General features: G+C 42.7%; 1 pseudogene; it reads right to left on the reverse strand.

The window, feature by feature from the left end:
* Window positions 1-8,062: 8,062 nt before the first annotated feature.
* LOC121449924 lies at window positions 8,063-8,711 on the reverse strand (annotated as a pseudogene).
* Window positions 8,712-9,483: the final 772 nt, after the last annotated feature.

Genomic DNA, 9,483 nt, shown 5'->3' on the forward strand with positions numbered 1-9,483 from the left:
TAGGGATACAAGGGTCATACCTAAATATAATAAAAGCTATATACAGCAAGCCGACAGCTAACATCAAATTAAACGGAGAGAAACTCAAAGCCATCCCACTTAACTCAGGAACACGACAAGGCTGTCCACTCTCGCCATACCTCTTCAATATAATGCTTGAAGTTCTAGCAATAGCAGTAAGACAACATAATGGGATCAAGGGGATTCGAATTGGAAAGGAAGAAGTTAAACTTTCGTTATTTGCAGATGATATGATAGTGTACATAAGCGACCCCCAAAACTCCACCAAAGAACTTATACAGCTGATAAACAGCTTTAGTAATGTGGCAGGATACAAGATCAACTCCAAAAAATCAGTTGCCCTCTTATACACAAAGGATATGGAAGCAGAGAGGGAAATCAGACAAGCCTCACCATTCACGATAGCCACAAACAGCATAAAATATCTTGGGGTAAATCTAACCAAGGAAGTGAAAGATCTATTTGACAAGAACTTTAAGGCATTGAAGAAAGAAATTGAAGAGGATACCAAAAAATGGATGGACCTCCCTTGCTCTTGGATTGGGAGGATCAACATAGTAAAACTGGCATTCTACCAAAGGCAATTTATAGATTCAATGCAATCCCCATCAAGATCCCATCAAAATTCCTCACATATCTGGAGAGGACAATAATCAACTTTATATGGAAAAACAAAAAACCCAGGATAGCCAAAACAATCCTATACAATAAAGGATCTTCTGGAGGCATTACCATCCCTGACTTCAAACTCTATTACAGAGCTACAGTAATGAAAACAGTGTGGTACTGGCATAAAAACAGAGAAGTTGACCAATGGAATCGTATAGAAGACCCGGATTTTATCCCACAAACCTATGAACACCTCATTTTCGATAAAGGAGCTAAAAATATACAATGGAAGAAAGAAAGCATCTTCAACAAATGGTGCTGGCACAACTGGATGTCAACCTGTAGAAGAATGAAAATAGACCCATATCTATCACTGTGCACAAAACTCAAGTCCAAATGGATTAAAGACCTCAATATCAGCCCGAACACACTGAACCTGATAGAAGAGAAAGTGGGAAATACCCTACAACAGATGGGCACAGAAGATCGCTTCCTATGTATAACCCCAGCAGCACAGACATTAAGGGCAACATTGAATAAATGGGACCTACTTAAACAGAAAAGCTTCTGTAAAGCAAAGGACATTGTTACTAAGACACAAAGTCAACCTACTGACTGGGAGAAGATCTTCACTAACCCCGCAACAGACAAAGGTCTGATCTCCAAAATATATAGAGAACTCAAGAAACTAGACTTTAAAATGCTAATTAACCCAATTAAAAAATGGGGCACTGAACTGAACAGAGAATTCTCAACAGAAGAAGTTCAAATGGCCAAAAGACACTTAAGGTCGTGCTCAACTTCCTTAGCAATCACGGAAATGCAATCAAAACAACTTTGAGATATCATCTTACACCTGTCAGAGTGGCTAAAATCAAAAACACCAATGATAGCCTTTGCTGGAGAGGCTGTGGAGGAAGGGGTACACTCATCCATTGCTGGTGGGAATGCAATCTTGTGCAACCACTTTGGAAAGCAGTGTGGTGGTTTCTCAGGAAATTTGCGATCAACCTACCCCTGGACCCAGAAATTCCACTCTTGGGAATATACCCAAGAGATGCCCGATCATATGACAAGGGCATTTGTTCAACTATGTTCATAGCAGCATTATTTGTAATAGCCAGAACCTGGAAACAACCTAGATGTCTTTCAATGGAAGAATGGATGAAGAAAGTTTGGAATATATACACATTACAGTACTACGCTGCAGTAAAAAACAATGATTTCTCGAATTTTGCATGCAAATGGATGCAAATAGAAAACACCCTCCTGAGTGAGGTAAGCCAGACCCAAAAAGATGAACATGGTATGTACTCACTCATAATTGGTTTCTAGCCATAAATAAAGGTCATTGAGTCTATAATTTGATATCCTAAAGAAGCTAAATAAGAAGGTGAACCCAAGGAAAAAAATATAGCTATCCTCCTGGTTATGGGGAGTAGACAAGATTGCTGGGCAAAAAATTGGGATCGTGGGGGTGGGGTTTGAGGGGTAAGGGGAGATGGGGAGAGAAAAGTGAGAAGGGGAGGATGGGGGAACTTGGGGAAACGGGATGATTGGGATAAAGGAAGGTTGGTTCGGGGAGCAGGGAAGCATATATCTTTTAATTAAGATATGGGAGCCATCTTAGGGTTGGCAAGAGACTTGGACCTAGAGGGGCTCCCAGGTGCTCAGGGCGATATCCCCAGTTAGTTTTTTGGGCAGCTGAGGATAGGGAACCTGAAATGACCCTATCCTATAGCCATACTGATGAATATCTTGCATATCACCATAGAACCTTCATCTGGCGATGGATGGAGATAGAGACAAAGACCCACACTGGAGCACCAGACTGAGCTCCCAATGTCCCAATGAGGAGCAGAAGGAGGGAGAACATGAGCAAAGAAGTCAGAACCACAAGGGGTGCACACACTACGGAGACAGTGGGTCTGGTCTATTGGGAGCTCACCAAGGCCAGGTGGACTGTGACTGAAAAAGCATTGGATAAACCTGGACTCTCTGAATATGGCGGACAATGAGTGCTGATGAGAATCCAAGGACAATGGCACTGGGTTTTGATCCTACTTCATGTTCTGGCTTTGTGGGAGCCTTGCCAGTTTGCATGTTCACCTTCCTAGACCAGGATGGAGGGGGGAGGACTTTGGACTTTCCACAGGGCGGGGAATCCTGACTGCTCTTCAGACTGGAGAGGGAGGGGGAGAGGAGTGGGAGGATTGGGAGGGAAATGGGAGGCTGGGAGGAGGCAAAATTTTTTTTTCAATAAAAAAAAAGAAAAAGAATAAAAACCTTCCTTTATATTTAGACAGAAAAAGGGAGGTGATGTGCGACTTTCCTCTAAATGCTATGAATACATTTTATTGCCATTGGTTAATAACGAAGCTGCTTTTGGCCAAAAGCTTAACAGAATATAGTCAGTCTGGGAGAGAGAGAGAGAGAGAGAGAGAGAGAGAGAGAAAGAGAGAGAGAGAGAGCAGAGTCAGAGAGAAGCCTTGCAGCCACCTCAGGAGACAGATGTCAGAAGCTGGACAGAAACTTACTGGTAGGCCACAACCATGTGCCAATACACAGCTTAACAGAAATAGGTTGGTTTAAGATATAAGAGCTAGCTAGAAATATGCATAAGTTAATAGGCCAAGCAGTGTTTTAATTTATGCAGTTTCTGTGTTCTTATTTCAGGTCTTCCCAGCCTGGAATGAAGAAGTAGCCTCTGGATACATAAATGTGTAGAAGGCAGCATGGTAACATGAACGTTTAGCAAAACAGCAGCAGCCCCTCACTCCCAGCCTTTGATCTCCCTTGACTTAGTCTTTTGCCCAGGTTTACAGCACTGGGGCAGACCTCAAACATGATCAGAAAGTGACTGGTTACTCCCATAACTGCCATGCCACAATGGCACTAATGGGCACACTGCCTGGCAGGCTGGAGTTGTAGCACACAGGGATCAGCACTGGATGAGAACATTAATGACTTTTCCCCCTGGTATAGCTCCTTCTGGCATTATGAAAACTAGACATAAAATAGAGAGATTCCTGGACAGTTCAAGATTGATGTCTCCATTACTTGCAACCCAAGTGTGCTGTCTTCAGTTACAGGGTATTAGTGCCTCGCACCAGTGGGCAGCTGCTGTGGAGCAATCTTTGTATACTGTAAATATGTGTTACTCTCAATGGTTAATAAAGAGCTGACTGGCCTATAGCTGGTCAGGAAGAAATTGAGCAGGAGAGCCAGACTAGAAGGAGGCTGGGAAGGAGAAGGGGAGCATCTCAGGAGTCAAAATCCAGTTAGAGAGGACACAGGACACGTAGAAAATGATGAAACAAACCTTGAGTCACTTGTAGATTTACTTAAGAATATGGCTTAATTTAAGTTGTAAGAGCTAGAGATAGTTAGTAACAAGCATAAGCTAATGACTTAGCTTGTGTAATTAATATTAAACCTCTGTGTGGTTATCAGGCAGCCAAGAACAATAGGCTACTTTGTCTTGGAAGTCACTGGGAACTTATTGACCAACAACTCACAGGCGCTGAATTTAAGCTAAAAAAAAAAAATAACAGCTGGTGGTGGTGGCATGCTGGGTGGTGGTGGCACACACCTTTAACCCCAGCACTCAGGAGGCAGAGGCAGGTGGATCTCTGTGAGTTAGAAGCCAACCTGGTCTACAAGAGCTAATTCCAGGACAGGCTCCAAAGCTACAGAGAAACCCTGTCTAAAAAAAAAAAAAAAAAAAAAAAAAAAACCCTGGGAACAGTGTTGCTTTCATGTGAAAGGCAGCTTCATTTAACTTCCTTTTTACAAATATATTTGTAATTATCTTATACAGTAGCAGGTTCCTAAATGGTTTTACCATACATTCCTAGTTTTTATTGTCCCTCTTCCAGTCTTTCCCCAGTTCACTTGTTCCTTCCATGCCTGGTATTTCCATGTTCTCCTTCCATATTGCATCTATTTCTGTATCCATGTACTGTATCCATTGGGAAATCCTCCTTTCATGATTCCTTTATGTCCTTGTTAGACTTTACAGATACCTCCAACGTAAACACAAAATTCAAAGCTTCAAATCTGGGACTCATATACTGGAGAGACCACACAGTGTTTATCATCCTGAGCCTGTGTTACCTCACTCAGTCTAATAATTTCTAGTTTCATCTATTTTCCTGCAAATCCCACAGTTTCACTTTTCTTTCAGTGCTAATAGAATTGCATTGTGTAAATGTTCTAAGTTTCATCATCCATTTTTCAACTGATGGTCATTAATGCTGATTCAATCTCCTTGTTGTCGAGGGCAACCTGAGGAATAAGCAGGCTCAATGCAGGTCTTCAGGAAGAGCAGGAAGATGATAGCTTCCAGTGGAGTAAAATTGTCATGGCACCCGATATTTTTAAAGATTCCTGTGTGTGTGTGTGTGTGTGTGTGTGTACATGATTTCTGTTTGTGTATGCAATGTGTGTGCAGGTGTCAGTGAAACCAGAAGAGGATGTTGAATTCCATGGTGCTGGAGTGACATGTAGTTGTAAGCCACCCAGCATGGGTCTTCTCCATCTTATGAGCCACCTCTATTGCCAGTAAATCGGATTTTTTAATGCAGACATTTAGAGCTGTAAATTCCCTCTTAGTTTTTAATTTATCATTCATAACCCATAGGTTCTTATGTGTTCTCTTTTTATTTCACTTAATACTAGGAATTAAAATTTTCCTTTTTTGGTTTCTTCAATAGATTCCCACATGTCCATCGCATTATTCAGTGCTGTGTTGTTAAACTTTATTGGCGTTTTGTATTATCTATAGATCCTTTCATTGTTGATTTCTATCTCTACTCTATTGTGGCCAGATAGTTATATCATCCCACTCTCCTGTATTTTTGGGGACTTGATTTCTGTGTCAAGATTTCATTTTAAAGAATGTTCTATGAGCTGATAACTGTAGTGTTTCAGTAGAATGTTCTCTGATGTCTGGTCTATGATGCTGCTTAACTATGATGTGTGTAATTCTTTTCTGCCGGTTCTTTATGCTACTGGGATTGGGGTTTGGAACTCACATATGGTTACTGTGTTGGGTCTCATATCTGTGGCTATTGCTGTGTGGTATTTGTATACCCTCTGAAGATATATTGCTGCAGTTGGTGTAATGCCAAATGGCCAATAGCTAGGCAGGTGAGATAGGTAGGACTTGCAGGCAGAAAAGAATCTCTGGGAAGAAGAAAAGTAGACTGGCCAACAAATGATGAGGAAGCAGGATGGGCTGTATGGAGTGATGAGGTATCAAATCACATGATGAAACACAGATTTAAAAAATGTGGGTTAATTTATATTACAAGAACTAGTTATGAACAAATCTAAGCTAAGGCTACACTTTGATAATTAATAATAAATCTCCATGTCATTATTTGTAAGTTGGTACACCTCTCCTCCTACAAAATAATCCATCTACAGTGAAAAGTTTGACTGTAAGTATTCAAAGCCACTGTTCCCTGTGAGGACCTGGCACTGGGGCCATCACTGGCTCTGTTAAGCGTGTTCTTGGTTTAGAAAAAGAATTGTGTTTATTCTCCATACATTAAGGGAAAGTTTCAGGTTGACCTCGCCCTCAACAAAGGACAATACAAAATCAGTAAAATGATAAGAATTAATATACAAATTTCAATAACAGCTCTCAACGTAATGGTCTCAATTCTGCAATCAAAAGTAACTGACAAGAAGAATAAATTATGAAAAAGGTCCTGTAATTACGCTTCCTATAAGAAACACAGATCTGCAAAAAAAAAGAAAAAAAGGCACTTTTGATTGACAGGCTGGAGGAAAGGTACTCCAAGGAATTGAAACTAGGATATAAGCAGGCAAGATATTTTAACAGCTGACATACAGACTTCAAACCCGACCTAATCAGAACCACTCCACAGGGACCAAGAAAAAAGATGTTGAAATTATAAACATATATAAGTGAAAGTTGGGTACTGTCAACTTCAGAAAACAATGGGCTACTATTGCCAGAGTCCCAAGGTGAGCTGTCTCTGATGTCCTTGAGGTTGCTTGATTAGCTTCCCAATGACTCTGTCTCATTGTTTAACAGCTTTTGTTGCTCTATCACATTTTCCCTGTCAGGAAAGACTGTATATAAGATTCTGTACTTATTAGAATGCTTCTCTGGCATAAGACATACTTTGAGCAAGATCTTGTGACCCCAACTTTTTTTAAAAAAAAAATCTTCTTTATCTTCTCATCTCCTGACCCTTCCTCTTAGAATCCTGTCATCAAAGAGTGATCTGCTAGTCCAGGTCACTTTTCTAGAATCTTTTTATTAACAATCACGATATTGTTTACTTTCCCTTCAGTGGTCTCTTGGGTGTGTTTAATCTTCTCTTCAATTCAAAGTTTTCCTTCTATTATCTTCTGTAGAGTTGGTTTAGTGGCCATAAATCCTTTTAGTCCGTTTTTTATTGTTCTTCAATATGATAGATAGTTTATTGATTGTCATAGTGGGTGGCAGCAATAACCTTTCAGAAATTGGAATAAATCTTTCCCAGGTCTTTAGCCATACAGTTTTCTTGTTGAATAATGTTATCCTGATCAGCCTGCTTCCATGTAAGATGTTGCCCTTCTCTCCTGCAGCATCCATGTTCTCTTTTGTAGATGTCTCTGTTTTTGAGTATATGATATGAAGGCCCTGTCAATCTGGTCTCCTGTCTGCCTCTTGTAGCTCAATGGGTGTGACCGTATCCAGATGTGAAGATTTTCTTCTATGATTTTGCTGCTCAGTGGTCGTGACAGTCTCCAGATGTGGAGATTTTTTTCTCTGATTCTTCTATGATTTTGTTACTCAATGGTTATGACTGCCTCCTGATATAAACATTTTCTTCTATGATTTTGTTACTCATATCTCCTTTGCCTATAGCATGAAATTCTTCTTGCGTGCCCACAATTTCTAGATTTATTCTTTCCCTCATGTACCAAAGCTTTCCAGGCTCCATTCCCATCTTCTCTTAAGTTTTTTTTTGTCTTTTGCTAAGTAATTTATTGGAAAAAGCCACATTTTACAGTGTTATCAGGGACAAATGTCACTCCCATTTTGCCGTTCAATATTGACAATACATAATCAACCAGTAACAATGTGTGTATAAAAGCCTGCCAAGGAGCGGCATCTCAACACTCTCAGCAGAGGTATGGGTGGGGTCACAAGTTCGTGGTCAATCTGGGTTACATAGGTAAGTGGGTCTCTTTAGTTTCAGCCTAGCCTGGTCTACATGGTGAGTTCCGGGACAGCCAGAGATACAGAGAGTCTCAAACAAACACCAGTTGGGGGCCATAGTGAAACCCATTTGTCCTCAGACCTTCAGGAGATGAGACAATCCTACCTGTTTCCATGGTACAGGAAGCACGGAACAGAGGTAACCTAGCAACTGTCTCTCTAGGAAAAGACCTCAAGCCCGAAATAGAATCACAACGGCACCTCCTCTCTCGAGGGGATTTTCATGTGCCCCATCAGCGTCCCCTTCTGTCGAAAGGCCGTGTTGCACTCCATGCACTTGTAGGGTCTTACGTTGCTGTGGATGTCCATATGGACCTTGAGGTTGCCCTGTGGTTGAAGCGTTTTCCACAGCTCTCACACACGTACGACGTCTCCTTCGTGTGGATCCTGATGTGATCCAGCAGGGAGGACTCATGGGTAAACACCTTGTTGCAGATGCTACACCCGTAAGGCTTTTCGCCCATGTGGATGCCCTGGTGAACTCTGAGGTCTGAGGACTGCAGAAATCCCTTTTCACACAAGTGGCACCGAAAGGGTCGGTCTCCTGTGTGGGACCTCTGGTGGAGGATAAACTGAGACTTGTAACGAAAAATCTTGTTCCATTGATGGCACCCAAAGGAGCCCGGCCAGCGAGGTGAAGTACCGACTCTTCAGGCCGTAGGATAGCGACCACTAACTGCCCATCTTCTGTATTGCCCACACAGGAGGCCCTTCCTTGGGGAGTGGGCAACCTGTCTGCCCTGGAGCTGCTAAGCCTCTGAAGACCCGTATTTACAGCTGTATCCCTGTTTGCTAGAATACGGGTGACCGGTGTGGCTGCATCCATCGTGACCGGCATGGCCGCATCCATGTTTGTCTCCCTGGAGCATCACTGAGGCAGCTTCTGCTTGGAGAGAATCAGGATCCTGCGTCGGCTGAGGGTCCTGAGGTAAAAACAGGTCATCCCAGTCCTGTACCAAGTCACTCTCCTGGTTCCACTCAGGTCTCAGGTAGTCTGGCTCTCTGCTGCCAGGAGCCGTCTCCAGAAAAACTTCCTCTTCCTGGCTGATGCACGACTCAGTCCTTGGCAGGTTCTGTGATCCCGGACTAGCCTCGTCACCGCTGAGACTATCATCCGACAATACCACCATGTTCTCACCCCAGTCATCCGCCTTGACTTTGGCCATTTCCAAACCGGAACCACGTAGGAAGGACATCTGTCCTTGGGAGATGACAGACTGATTGGTGGACGGCTTTTCAGTCTCCAGCAGGTTCTGCAACTCTGGGCGAGCCTGGCCTCTGTTGGGGGGCTCCTCGCTCTCTGATGGGTGCTCTGGTGACCATCTCACATCACCCTATCCATTCTTCGTGTCTGCAGCATTCTCAGCACCGGGATGCCTAAGCAGGTACATTTGTCCTTGGCAGTGGATTATGGACCATTGGCGTGGTTTCCCGCCGCTCCTCAGTAGTTTCTCCAGTTCTTTGCAGCTCTTCACTCCCTTCTCTATCGCTATGGCCTGCAGCTCTGGCCACACAGAGATCATAAACTTCTCCAGCACTAGCTGGTCCAGGATCTCCTACTTGCTATGCAGGTCCAGTCTCAACCCCATAAAGCATAGCTCAGACATCCT

This window comes from Microtus oregoni, unplaced genomic scaffold, assembly GCF_018167655.1.
Source record: "Microtus oregoni isolate MIOR12 unplaced genomic scaffold, Mior012 000006F_ref0000085, whole genome shotgun sequence".
NCBI classification, from domain to species: domain Eukaryota; kingdom Metazoa; phylum Chordata; class Mammalia; order Rodentia; family Cricetidae; genus Microtus; species Microtus oregoni.